Here is a 12,891-nt window from a genome sequence, read left to right on the forward strand (position 1 = left end):
GCTTCTATAGAACCCAGTCTTTTCACAAATGTATTTCATCCAGGTCAATAGTTTTGTCGTGGTAAGAGACGCAAAAAATACGTTTTTCTTAAAATATAAGACATGTTATAAACCAAAGATAAAATTAAATCAACCCTATGATAAGCTAAATGCTTTGCCTTTGAAATAAGTTTAAAGATTAATACAATGTTCATTCCCTGAAGTAGAGAATACAGGGAAAGAACAGAATGTGTTTTTAGATGCATCAATTTTTTTCTCCATATGGTCCATCAGTTAGGCTCTCTAGACTAGTTTTTATATACTTGCAATAAAAGGATCAAAATAAAGATCCTAACTGGCCATAGCACACGTTTAAAAAAAAAAAAAAAAAAAAAAAAAAAAAAAAGCTCCTTGGCACAAATTATCATATCCAAAGCTGTAACAAAAAAAAAAAATCATTCACTACTACCTCCGAGCAAATGAGAATTTATATTGAGTAGCATGTGGGAGGCAAGCCAGTATGTATTTATCTAACCTTTCCACACACTTGTTATGAGCATCTACTCTGTACTATGTCCCATGATCTTGAACCATAATTATTGTCGGGTACACTTAATTCCATGGTACTGTATTAGGAAATAGTTTAATTCAGGTCATTAATTCAGTACTGTTCAATTAAACAAATATTTATTGAGGATATACTATGTGCACATAGACAATCCCAGGTACAGTGTAGGGATAAGGCCAAATGACATATAAATAAGACATGTTTCTGCCTTCAAAGAACTTTGTATGTAAAAGAGAAGACTGTAATAAAATGGAGTGTTCTAATAAAGGTTTACACCGAGCATACAAAAGCAACAGACTCTGTCTGCCAGCTGAGTAAGCAGCTATAAGATCTGTATCCTAAATGGTTTCCTCACATTCCAAAAGAGGTCTTCAAATCCATCCTGCCCTTGGTTAACTATTAAAGCATATGGCATAAGGACAGAGGAACTCCAAATTATGCTCCCAAAATTGGTGACTTCAAACTCCCAAAATCTGTATTACTTGATTCTTATCAAGGGTTCAATCACCAAAAAAAAGGGGGGGGGGTGTGTGTATGTACTATTATCTGATATAATTCATTCTAGATAATCTTAATTCTTAATTCTATCTTTAGAGAGCTGTGCATCTGGATGTCATTATTTTATTATGTAACCAAATTACTTTTACTGAATTATACTTTGGGGTTTTGCCAAGAGTTTGCATTGAGGGATGTCATTAAAGATAATAATAAATAAGCAAGTGAAATCCAGGCCTATGAAATCAGCTATAAGGTTTAGTGAGATATTTACCAACAGGAAAATGTTGCCCTTATGAGCACTCAAAGCAAAAATATGACAGGTTTCAACACTAAGAAAACTATTTTTCTAAATTACTGAATTGCTTTAATCCTACAGGGACATTCTTCTTCTTTTTTTGCTTTAACTTATGGGAAGCTCTGCAACAAATTTGTCATTTTCTTTTTTTTCTTTTCTTTCTTTTTTTTTCTATTCATGACAGACATAGAGAGAGAGAGAGGCAGAGAGAGAAGCAGGCTCCATGCCAGGAGCCCGACGCGGGACTCGATCTCAGGACTCCAGGATCGCACCCTGGGCCAAAGGCAGGGATCCCCATCATTTTCTTTAAGAACTATTCAAGGTTTCAAGGTCTGAATTTTTATCCTTTTTTTTTTTTTCCTTCTCTGACTTTAACTTTTAACCTGTTTTTGGTAAACACCCATACATATACAAACATATGCACATATATACATTCATGTATGCAAATACATATAAAACCTTCCCTAAGTCTTTTTTTTAGAGTGAGAAAGAGTATAATTAAAGACAATTCCAGATTTACTTGCTTCTGCAGAATGTAGGTATAACATGGGAAGAAATTAGATCCCACGATCTTTGATCAAACCATAAAAAACTGTTGTTTTTGTAGGTCAAAATGGCCAAATATTAGCAATGTATATGGTGCATTGTATATATGTAAACTTAATATATCTGAAGGGTTCACCAAGACAGCCTCTTACTGTTGCCTCCAACATGACTCAACTTTAGACAGTCTTCTTCCTAACTCTAGACCTCTGACCTCTCTTAGAGTGTTTACTATAGAAAACTTGCAATTTTAAATTCCTTCCCTGCCCCTTTAAGATAAGAATCTATCAGTGTTTTGCCAGTTGTACAATTAAGTAATGTTTTTCTCAAGGGCTGGGAGCCATCCATTGGAAATGTAGCCATCAAAAAGATTGTGCTCTACCTTCTGGTCTCTGTGGGAGCATAGGTGCCTAACTTCTGTAAGCACCAAACAGATGGCCTGGTCACATTGAGCAACCTCCTCTTAAATTCCTCCAGTACTTTTCAACTAACTCTAGCACTTAAAACCCTCTTGTCTTCTGTTTGAGTAGAACTGAGATCAGTCACCATCCTTTAGTTCAGAAGTCTTGAATTAAGTTTTCCTTGCCTAATGAATTGTCCGGTTTAATTTTTCTTTGGTTTTTTTTTTTTTTGTTTCTTTTTTTTTGTTCCTTGAAGTTCAGGAAAATTTCCTAAGATGCTGGCAATGTTGTTAAAACGTAGTCTTTTCTCAATGTCCTTTACCTGTAATAACTACCATCTTGGATTTTGATAAATTTATATTAAATGTGGATTTATAAAATAAAATAAATATTAGAATATTGTATTTTTTTCTGATTTTAAACCTAGATGTTAATAAGAATAAAATATTTGAACATAAAAAAATTCACAGTGTGACCATTCATAATAATTACAATAATCACTCTGGCATTCATTTTGGTATTATATCATCTTTTATTTTTATTTGCATCCTATAACTAATTTATTTCTTCAAGGATACATATCCACAAAGCATTCAATAAAGTTTACTAAATTTTATAACACAAAAAGACTATGATGTGATGTTTTCAAAGGCCTTCAAGGTGAACTTCTTAGTCCCTTTAAATGGCATTAAATGATCCATTGCTTATCAATGAAATCTCTCCAGCAAAGATTACCTTTAGGACCTTCAGGAGAGATTAATTTTTCTGTTCATTTTGATAATTCACAACATTAAAAAAAAACATTTTACTTATTTATTTGAGAGACAGAAAGTGAGAGAGAGAGAGAGAGCATGAACAGGGTTAAGGGCAGAGGGAGAAGCAAACTCTACGCTGAGCAGGAAGCCCCACATGGCGCTCGATCTCAAGACCCTGGGATAATGACCTGAGCCCAAGGCAGACACTTAACTGACTGAGCCACCCACATGCCCTTATGATTCACAATCTTTTTTTTCTTTTCTTTTTTTTTAATAAATTTATTTTTATTGGTGTTCAATTTGCCAACATACAGAATAACACCCAGTGCTCATCCCGTCAAGTGCCCCCCTCAGTACCCATCACTCATTCACCCCCACCCCCTGCCCTCTTCCCCTTCTACCACCCCTAGTTCATTTCCCAGAGTTAGGAGTCTTTATGTTCTGTCTCCCTTTCTGATATTTCCCACACATTTCTTCTCCTTTCCCTTATATTCCCTTTCACTATTATTTATATTCCCCAAATGAATGAGAACATGTAATGTTTGTCCTTCTCCGATTGACTTACTTCACTCAGCATAATACCCTCCAGTTCCATCCACGTTGAAGCAAATGGTAGGTTCACAATCTTTATGTAAATCCCAACATCAGTCTCCACACAAGTATGAATTTATAGCTTTCAGGCAAAATTCTAACATTACTAATTGCCTCTACCTGCCTCATTGTCATAAAGAAAGAGAGTGTATTTTCACATTAGGGAAAACTTTTTAAAACATATGGACTGATTTTATTTTGCCTGAATGCCCAGCCAGGATTGTAAGTAATAAGCATGGGCACAACTGTTCTCTTGAGGTCACTCTTTTAGCACAAAGTTAAAGAAAACAGTATGTGAATTTAATACAAGATCTCTCACTTGACATATTCATTAAAAATGTGAATAACCTGGGGCACCTGAGTGGCTCAGTCAGTTAAGTATTCAAATCTTGATCTCAACTCAGGTCTTGATCTCAGGGTTGTGAGTTCAAACCCTGTGCTGGGCTCCATGCTAGGCTCCATAACAGATGGGAACCCTACTTAAAAAAAAAAAAAAAAAGTTAAAAAATGTGAATAACCCTTGAACACAACAATGGATTACTGAGATTATATTTTACCAAAATAGTAATTTTTATCATTTTATACATGAATAAGATTTGGGGCTTCAAATTGAGCTGAAAGGAATACTACATTCTAATATGCTCATTTTATTGTAATCACCTTGCCATTTAATTATATAACATGAAAGAACTTCTGTAAAGTGATTTAAGTAAAAGAAGAATTTTCATAACCAAGTCCCATGAATACACAGATGACTTGTATCTTTAAGATGTTGAAATTCCATGAAGTTCAGTTTAAGTGACCTGCCATACAATAAAGGTATGTTTTGATATACTCCATACTTAAAACAATAAATCTATAGGAAAAATTACTTGGAAGAAGAATGAAAATGCTTAAAGGTTCTGACCATAAGCACTATTGGGTATACATAAGTGAAGTGCTCTTGCTTTGCCTAGAGAAAAGAGCTTAGAGTCTACAGGTAATACTAAACATTACAGAATAATTTCAAACTGGGTTAAGACCAATGGTCCATTGGGTTTTGTTTAATTCCACCAAGGGTATTATAAGAGATAATGGGCATAAGGTGAAGAATAAAATGCATTAAATACAGAAAAAGTTTTTATGTTAAAGATTCAAAATAAATGCTAGAAAAATGAATAATCAAGAAACACTAGAACATTTTGAATTTCACGGAGTGGCTTCCTTTTTATTATCAGGTCAAAGGCCTCTGCTTTGCTTTCTGGTTTCCCTATGAACTAATCCTCAATATTTCCCAACCTAGCAGCCCTACTCTGGTTGAGTTTGTTTGCTTGCTCAAATGCTCATTCCTATGCCCTGACTATACTACGAAGTTCTGATGCTTCTCTGTGGCCTGATATCTTTTTTCTTCTCTAATTTCAAGTATCTAACTTCTTCAAGGATCAATACAAGCCTCACAGGCCCTATGAATTCTTGCCTCAGTTTTAGGTGTCTCTGATATGCTCTTTCTGAACTAACATACCTAATTTAGTAATTAAAATATATTGATCATAAGAATGTATACATAATTTTTCAATGTCTATTATTTTTACTTGTTTCAATAAATTTTAAGTTTAAAAGGTCAGAAATTGTTTTCTATGTTCAAACTGCAAAGCATCTACATTTGCAATTATCTGCAACGCTGCAGTGTATATCCTTATATACGTGGTACAATGTAAATGCATGTTTGTAGATAAAGGTCTCAAAGTAAAATTTCTAGGTCAAATCTATGAATATTTTTAATTTTAAAGAAACTAGTAGGTTGCCTTTCATAGAAGGTGTACCAATTTATATTCCTATCAGCAATGCATAAGCTTAATTGTTTTGGCATTACTGTTCTTTAGGGTACCAATAAACGAGGCAGATTTTATAAGTACACTTCCTGAAGTGTATTAATGGTCCAAGCCAGAAATACTCTTCCACACATCCAATTAGGCACTAAGCCTGGTTGATTCTACCTCTGTGATGTCTTTAGAATATGACCACTTTCCTCCATTTGTACCAATGGTGTCCACCATCTACTCATGCCTGCATAAAAATGACCTTATAAGTAGCCCTGCTTTCTAGTTTAATGCTCATCTAAAACATTTTTTTGCAGCACACTACAGGCTGAGGGCTCCTTGTGGGATGTAGTCATTTTCATGATGAGAGTGTCAGATTAGAGGCAGGGATGATGACGTCAGGAAAACCTGGGTGTGACTTCCTGTTTTGCTTCTTGCTAACTTCTGGCCTCAAGAAAACGAAGTACATTCCCTTGCTTGTTTCTTTATTTGTAAAATAAAAATGTTAATAGTACTTATAAGGAAGGTCACAGTGAAAAGTAAAAAAAAAAAAAATGCAGGAAAGGAATATTGCCTGGCACATAGGAAGAGTTAAAAAAATGGTAATGCCAATGATGATGACAATAATGAGGAAGAAGGAGGAGGAGACTGTGATAATAAATTTGCCCCAGTATCCATTAATTGCTCTATTTGCCCTCACTTTAAAGCCCCAATTCCTTGAGACAGTTTATAAGATTTGAGATGACTTAACACTTGCTATCCTTCCCACCTTTCTCTCTCACTGAAGCCCTACAACTCTTTCCCAACCACCTCCCGGACCAGCCACTCTATTTCAGCTAAATGGATCTGCAGTTTCCTGAATCCACCGGTGTCTGTAGCTTACAGGCCCCTCGCATGCTACTCCCATTGCATGTTATACACATATCCCTTTTCCCCTCTGCTGGGCTAACGTCCAAATCATTACAACTCAGCATTGACAGAATTTTATCCAAACTTTCCTAATCCTTGGTAGGTATAACCCTCTATGCTCTCTCATAACTCTGAATGCATGAAGATATTTAAAAATAATAGTTTAATTCTTTAACGTGGGTCTGTATTCCCCTCTAGATTGCAAGTTCCTTGATGACAGAGAGAAAAAACTCAATAAAAATCTAGCAAACCCAAGGCCTAGCATGATATCTGAGACAAAGAAGGTACTCAATCAATGTTTGAGGAAAAAAAAAGGAATATCTGAAATCAAGAAATGTAAAATTCTATAGATTGATGAACTAAAAGCAGTATCTCTTTTCCTTTTAAAATATAAAAATACTATTTCTTTAATTTTTGATCATATTTATGGGTTCCAAACTTCTAAATGTTGTACTTTTTAAAAATAATTTTTAATATTTTTGAAAATTGTATATTAATTATGGAATATTAGTTATGGAGACATGGTAGAAGCCATTCCAGTTTTCAAATGTTTTGCTACTCAATTTTGTCCAAAATATAATTTAGTAGTAAAATATGTAAACTAACATCTTTCTTTGGATATGCAAAATAGGTCAAACAGTCCTGATATTCTAGCCATGTCAACAATCATCACACAAACTTTCTATCAGGATACAGACATGTATTTTTCTAGAACTGAGTGGTTAAGGTCAGCATGGACATAGTCCAAATAGCATAAGTTCCTTCCAAGTTGCTTTTTTTATATGCTATTGATACTTAGCCTGAAAATATAGTCTTTGTAGAGGGCTGAGAAATCACACATATTAAAATTTCAGATTAGCACAGATGGTAACCCTGGAGACAGGCTAATGCAAAGCTTTATGTGTCCTTTTACTGCAGAGCAGCTGTCATTTTACTTATATTAAAGCTATTTCATGCGATGTATTAGTATTCAATTGAGCATGTCAGTAATTGGTCTAAAAACATTTATTACAGAGACTTGGCTATATTTATGATTATCCTAAGTACCTACTTCAGAAATATCCCTTATGTTCAAATTACAAAAAGTATTTACCACAGCCAGAGAAATAAAGGGTTATGGACCTTACAGTAATTCTTAAATAAATTATCACACTAAACCAAGATCACCTTGAAGTAGTTTGGGATAATTTTCTTCCAAATGATTGTCCCAGATGTTATAATTTTCTGAGAATAAAATCATTTTATTTTTATATGAACTACAAAGATACCTCTTCCACTTGTGCTTTTGTGCTTTGATCTCAATGTCACTTGACTGTAATGCAATCATAAGCTTCTCTGTGGCCGCTATCTTTCATCTCTTCCTCTTCCCGGCCTTCTTCCTCCATGTCCCTGATACTACATAATCTTTCCTTGCCTCAGCTATGACTTCAAACTAGTCCTTTCTCTTATTTCTTCCCTTCTCTGACCAACTCCACAAACCATTCCTCCATATCCACCGACTTCCCCTCTTTACCACCCACTTTTGCTTTCTAGTTTTTATTCCAATATTCTTATCACCAGTCAACTGGCCCATATGTAACTACTAATTCCAATAGCCTCTGTCAGACTCCACTCTCTCTGTTCACTTGTTCTGGATGCTCCTTCTTTGACTTCCAGGATGCTAAAGCAATCATGCTCCCCTCATCCTCTCTGTTCTTCACTGATCCATCATAATTCTCTGATTCCCTTGATGTGGATGTTCTCCAAAGTTCTAATGTGACTTTCCTAGTAGAAAATTCACAATTTCTATGTACCTCATCTTTTTTCCTGAATTCCAGAATCATCATTCATAATTATTATTAAAGTTGCCAAATGTTGTTTTAGTTTTTTGTTTTGTTTTACTGCTCCATAATATCTCTTTAAGCCATTGTCTCCTTTTTATCCCTACTACCACCACCCATGTTCAAGCCCTTACTGTCTTTGGTCTTAAACAGCTTTTTTCCCCAGATTTTTGAAGCACCTAAAAATAATTAATTAATGAAAGCATATTTTAAAACCTTAAGAGTGGACCAATAACTGACATCCTAATCGAAAAGAGTTGTGTGTTGTTGTTTTTTTTTAAGATTTTATTTATTCATGAGAAACACAGAGAGAGAGGCTGAGACACAGGCAGAGGGAGAAGCAAGCTCCCTGCAGGGGGCCCAATGCGGGACTCCATCCTGGGATCCCAGGACCACACCCTTAGCCAAAGGCAGACACTCAACCACTGAGCCACCCAGGTGTCCCTCAAAAGAGTTTTAAAAGGTTCTTCAGTTATTTTTTTTTCCTATGAATGAGTTGTTTGTTTTTTTTTTTTTCATTGAAATATAGTTGATACACCATGTTATATTAGTTTCAGGTATACAGCACAGTGATTCAAAAACTCTATTATTTTACCTTATGTGTATCACCAGTGTATTTACCAGCTGTCACCATGCAATGGTTTTACAGCATCACTGACTATATTCCCTATGCTGTGAGCCTTGGGGGTAGTTTAAAATCTTTAGTATTTGGGGGTGCGTGAGCGGCCCAGTCAGCTAAGCATTCAACTCTTGATTTAGGCTCAGGTCATGGACTGTGAGATTGAACCCCAAGGAGCTTGGTGACAATGGGCTCTATGCTGAGAGTGGAGCCTGCTTAAGATTCTCTCTCTCCCTCCCTCTGTCCCTAGGCTCCCCATCCTCCAGGTCTTGCCCATGCTCACATGTACTTTCTTTCTTTCTAAAAAAAAAATTTTTTTTTAAATTAAATCTTTAGTGTTTAATAAGCAGCATGTTGATGTTTGGAAAATAAGCACTCCTACTCAGCTGAACACTAGTGTCCTCTGGTACACAGTTTACAAATCACTAGCTGGAAATTGTTGTGTTGGCCTTAAAATTTGTCTCTGACCCCTAATCTTTATCACAAATTAATTTTATTAAGGCAAAGCACTTATTTATGCAAACTCCTTGTTTAGAAATAGTCATTCTAAGTAAATAGTTATTCCATGTAAATTTTATATTTGGGATCCTTTTCCATATGGTCTATCCTGTATTTTCTGGCTTGTCTACATTTAGGTTAGATTACTACTGTTCAGTGAGTTTGTTTCCACCCTCCACTGAAGGCCTAGCATAGCACTCTGTACCATGGAACTAGTCAAACATATTAAATTGAATTCTCAGTACAAAACTCAAGTTTTTCAGGTATACATTATTGTGCTCAAGGGTAGCACTAAATAAATGAGGCTTTTAAAAAGTATGATACATCTAAACTGCCTAGTGTTTTAGAATTTACAACAAATTTTGATGAGTCACTAAAGGTTCAGTCCCATGTGGAAAGCCCAGCAGAAAGGATTGCCAAAACTAGGTTTAATTAGAAACAGAAAGAAGCAGAGCAGCAGATTGGTTTTTCTCCCCTAAATAAATGTTTCAAGTAAAAAATATCTTAGGTACACTTAATGAATCTTTCTGTACTCTCAGAACATAAGCCACTCACACATTCAGAAGTAACCTGGGAGAAGTGAGGAAAGCCAGCCACAGACACAGTTCGTTTTAGGAACGTAATATATACTTAACTGCTGTTGCTTTCCTGAAGGCTTTTCAGGCACTGCTTCAAGGCCCTTCACAGTTCAGCCGGGTCACCTTGTTGATCCTCATCTCAAGTTATCCCTCCCGTCCTGCCTCTTAAGGCCTGGCCACAGGTATGCCTGCTTCCTCCTCAGATAAACTAACCACTTCCATGCCTGTCTGCTCAGAATGAACACACTGGTCCTTACGTTCCCACTTTCAGCAATGTCTGTCCCTTACCTGTCCAGAAACCATACTTGTCCTAAAGGGTCCAGCTTAAATATCAATGTTCCCTGTAATTTAAAATTTGGTAGGAGCACCTGGGTGGCTCAATGTTTGAGCATCTGGCTTTGGTTCAGGGTGTGATCGCAGGGTCCTGGGATGGAGTCCCACATCGGGCTCCCCACAGGGAACCTGCTTCTCCCTGTGCCTATGTCTCTGCCTCTCTGTGTCTTTCATGACTAAATTAATAAAATCTTTAAAAAATAATTTTAAAATAATTTTAAAATAATAAAATTTGGTAGAAGTGTCTCCCCTTCATATTTATATGTTTCTTATATATATATATATTTCTATAGCAATATTTATCATATTTCACTATTATTATGCCTTATCTGCTAAAGGTAGGTTAGTATTATATTAAATTATTTTAGTAGTTTAAAAAATATTTATTTAAGAAACATGGAATTTGAAGTTTCTGGCCATAGGGGTAATGGAGCACCTTTGTGTTAAATGGACATATAAAAAAAGAGACATTAGTAATATTTATTTAAAATGTATTTATTTGTAGATAATACTTTAGAATAACTACAAAAGCAAAAGAAATCCAGTATTATTTATTCACTTATCTCGGTCCTACTAATTCTCAAAGCAATAATTATATCTTATATCTTTCTTTATCCCTCTACTACATAGTGTAGTTTATTATCTAGAAGAACCAATAAATATCTGTTAATTTTAATTAAACTGCTATATTTTTGTAGTCATACAAATAATTAGCTTTTCTTTTGTTTAACAATGAAGGCAACTGCATAAGAGACACTCAAACAATAAGAAAAAAACAACCTATTTCCAAGAGAAGAAATTTAAAAGGAATGTCCTGTTGATAAACACTAGTCAGCCCCGACATGTAGGCAATACCTTTTCTTATGGAATATAGCATCCTGGAGTAATACATTTTTCACAGATACAGATATAGATACAAAAAAATGTGCATGTCACTCTTTGGTTAGGGAAGTATTTTCTTCTTTTGGGCATTATTTAAAAAGACTCAACATGATCAAAATCCATTCATTTCTCTTAAACAAGTCCTTTCAATGAGCTTGGAGAAGAACTAACTGACTTTTCCTAAAGAGCTTTTGACTTTCATTTTGCAGGGACAGACATGCTTAATTAAAACCGAAACCGGAAGGAACTTCCACATTTTTGAGCTAAACAGAAAATGCCTCTAACCATCAGAGTATCATTGAAGATTCAAAGAAGTCACAGTTTGTGAAGGCACATAGCCTGCTCTGCAGAGGGATTATGTCACCATTGGCAAAAAAGAATTAGGTATTAAAAAATAGTTCAAATATCCATGCTGAGATGAAAAACAAACAAAAAGCCTTTTCTTAGCTTATCATCCAAACTATCTTTTTTCACAGTGCCTACTCAACAATTTCTTCATTAGCTCTTAATTTTATTAAATAAAAATTAACTCAAATCTCAACGCTATGTTCTTATAAGACTCCACACTCCAAAGAAATGAACTGTTAGAAATTATGTCTCCTTGCAGACTGAATGCCTGCTTTGTCAACCAAAGTGCTATGATTTCAAAAATATATGTAATTTATTCTTCAACATTAGTAAGGACCCTGGGTGCTTAGAGTTATACAAATAGGTTTTAGTGTAACATCAAATTTAAATTTTCACTTAAAAATTGTGTCAGCCTACCTTGGATGTGTAACGCCCTGGCTCTTTTTTTTTTTTTTTAATATATACTCTGATAAGATGGTATTCATTTTTAAAAAGCCAAATTTTATCAAGGGAATTGGTATTAATGCAAATGTGTTAGCCACCTCTGTCAACAGTTTTCTGTAATTCACTAATAAACACCACTGTAAGTTCACTACCAAGAAGCTGCTTCCTCTACAATCTTCAAATGCTGCTGTCTTACATAGTTTTTAAATCTTCTATACCATTCCAGACTTGAAGTTGAAGCTTGACTTCTTTACCAAATGATCAAACTCTTTCATCTTCTTCTTCAGATCTTCAAAGGTATGTAGTACCTCAGTAGCATCTACATGGTTTCAAGTTTATGATTATCTATTCCCTGCATGAGATACTTTTCTAGCTTTTCAAATAGACCATACTATCCTTGAGTACTTCAGTGAAGCTTTCCAAAACCACAATATTGTTTTGAATTTTCTCACAAGTATAAAGAAAGCCTACACATTATAGATGGAGGTATATGCATGACCAAGCTTATGTCTTTTATGTGTTCACCTCACTCAATATATTTTATACCTCCAATATTCCTTTTAATGCACGGGATTTTCTAGGCCTCTTGTGCTCACCAACTTTCTTCATAAGCTTGTCCATTTCCTTAGAAAACACGGACATGATCCTGGAGAGGACTAGCAAGCTATGATGGAAGAATACGCTGCATCCTCCTACCTGGACTCACGTACAACTTAAACATTTCCATTGTTGTGCTTATACCGTACGTTATGGTAGAATTTTTTTTAATTTAAATTCAATTAGCCAACATGTAGTACATCATTAATTTCAGATGTAGTGTTCAATAATTTATCAGTTGCATATAACACCCAGTGCTCATCACATCACATGCCCTCCTCAATGCCCATCACCCAGTTACCCATCCCTCCAACCCCCTCCTGCAACCTTAATTTGCTTCCTAGAGTTGAGAGTTTCTCACGTTTTTTTCTCCCTCTCTGATGACTTCCCATTCCATTTTCCCTCCCTTACCCTATGATCCTCTGCACTGTTTC

The 12,891-nt window shown here is 35.3% G+C and overlaps 1 protein-coding gene across 4 annotated transcripts in view; it reads right to left on the reverse strand.

Annotated features, from left to right (window-relative positions):
• OXR1 (oxidation resistance 1) overlaps window positions 1-12,891 on the reverse strand; it is a 449,165-nt gene that overhangs the window by 359,006 nt on the left and 77,268 nt on the right. The gene's annotated exons all lie outside the window — the stretch shown is intronic.

This window comes from Vulpes vulpes, chromosome 13 (assembly GCF_048418805.1).
Source record: "Vulpes vulpes isolate BD-2025 chromosome 13, VulVul3, whole genome shotgun sequence".
Taxonomy (NCBI): domain Eukaryota; kingdom Metazoa; phylum Chordata; class Mammalia; order Carnivora; family Canidae; genus Vulpes; species Vulpes vulpes.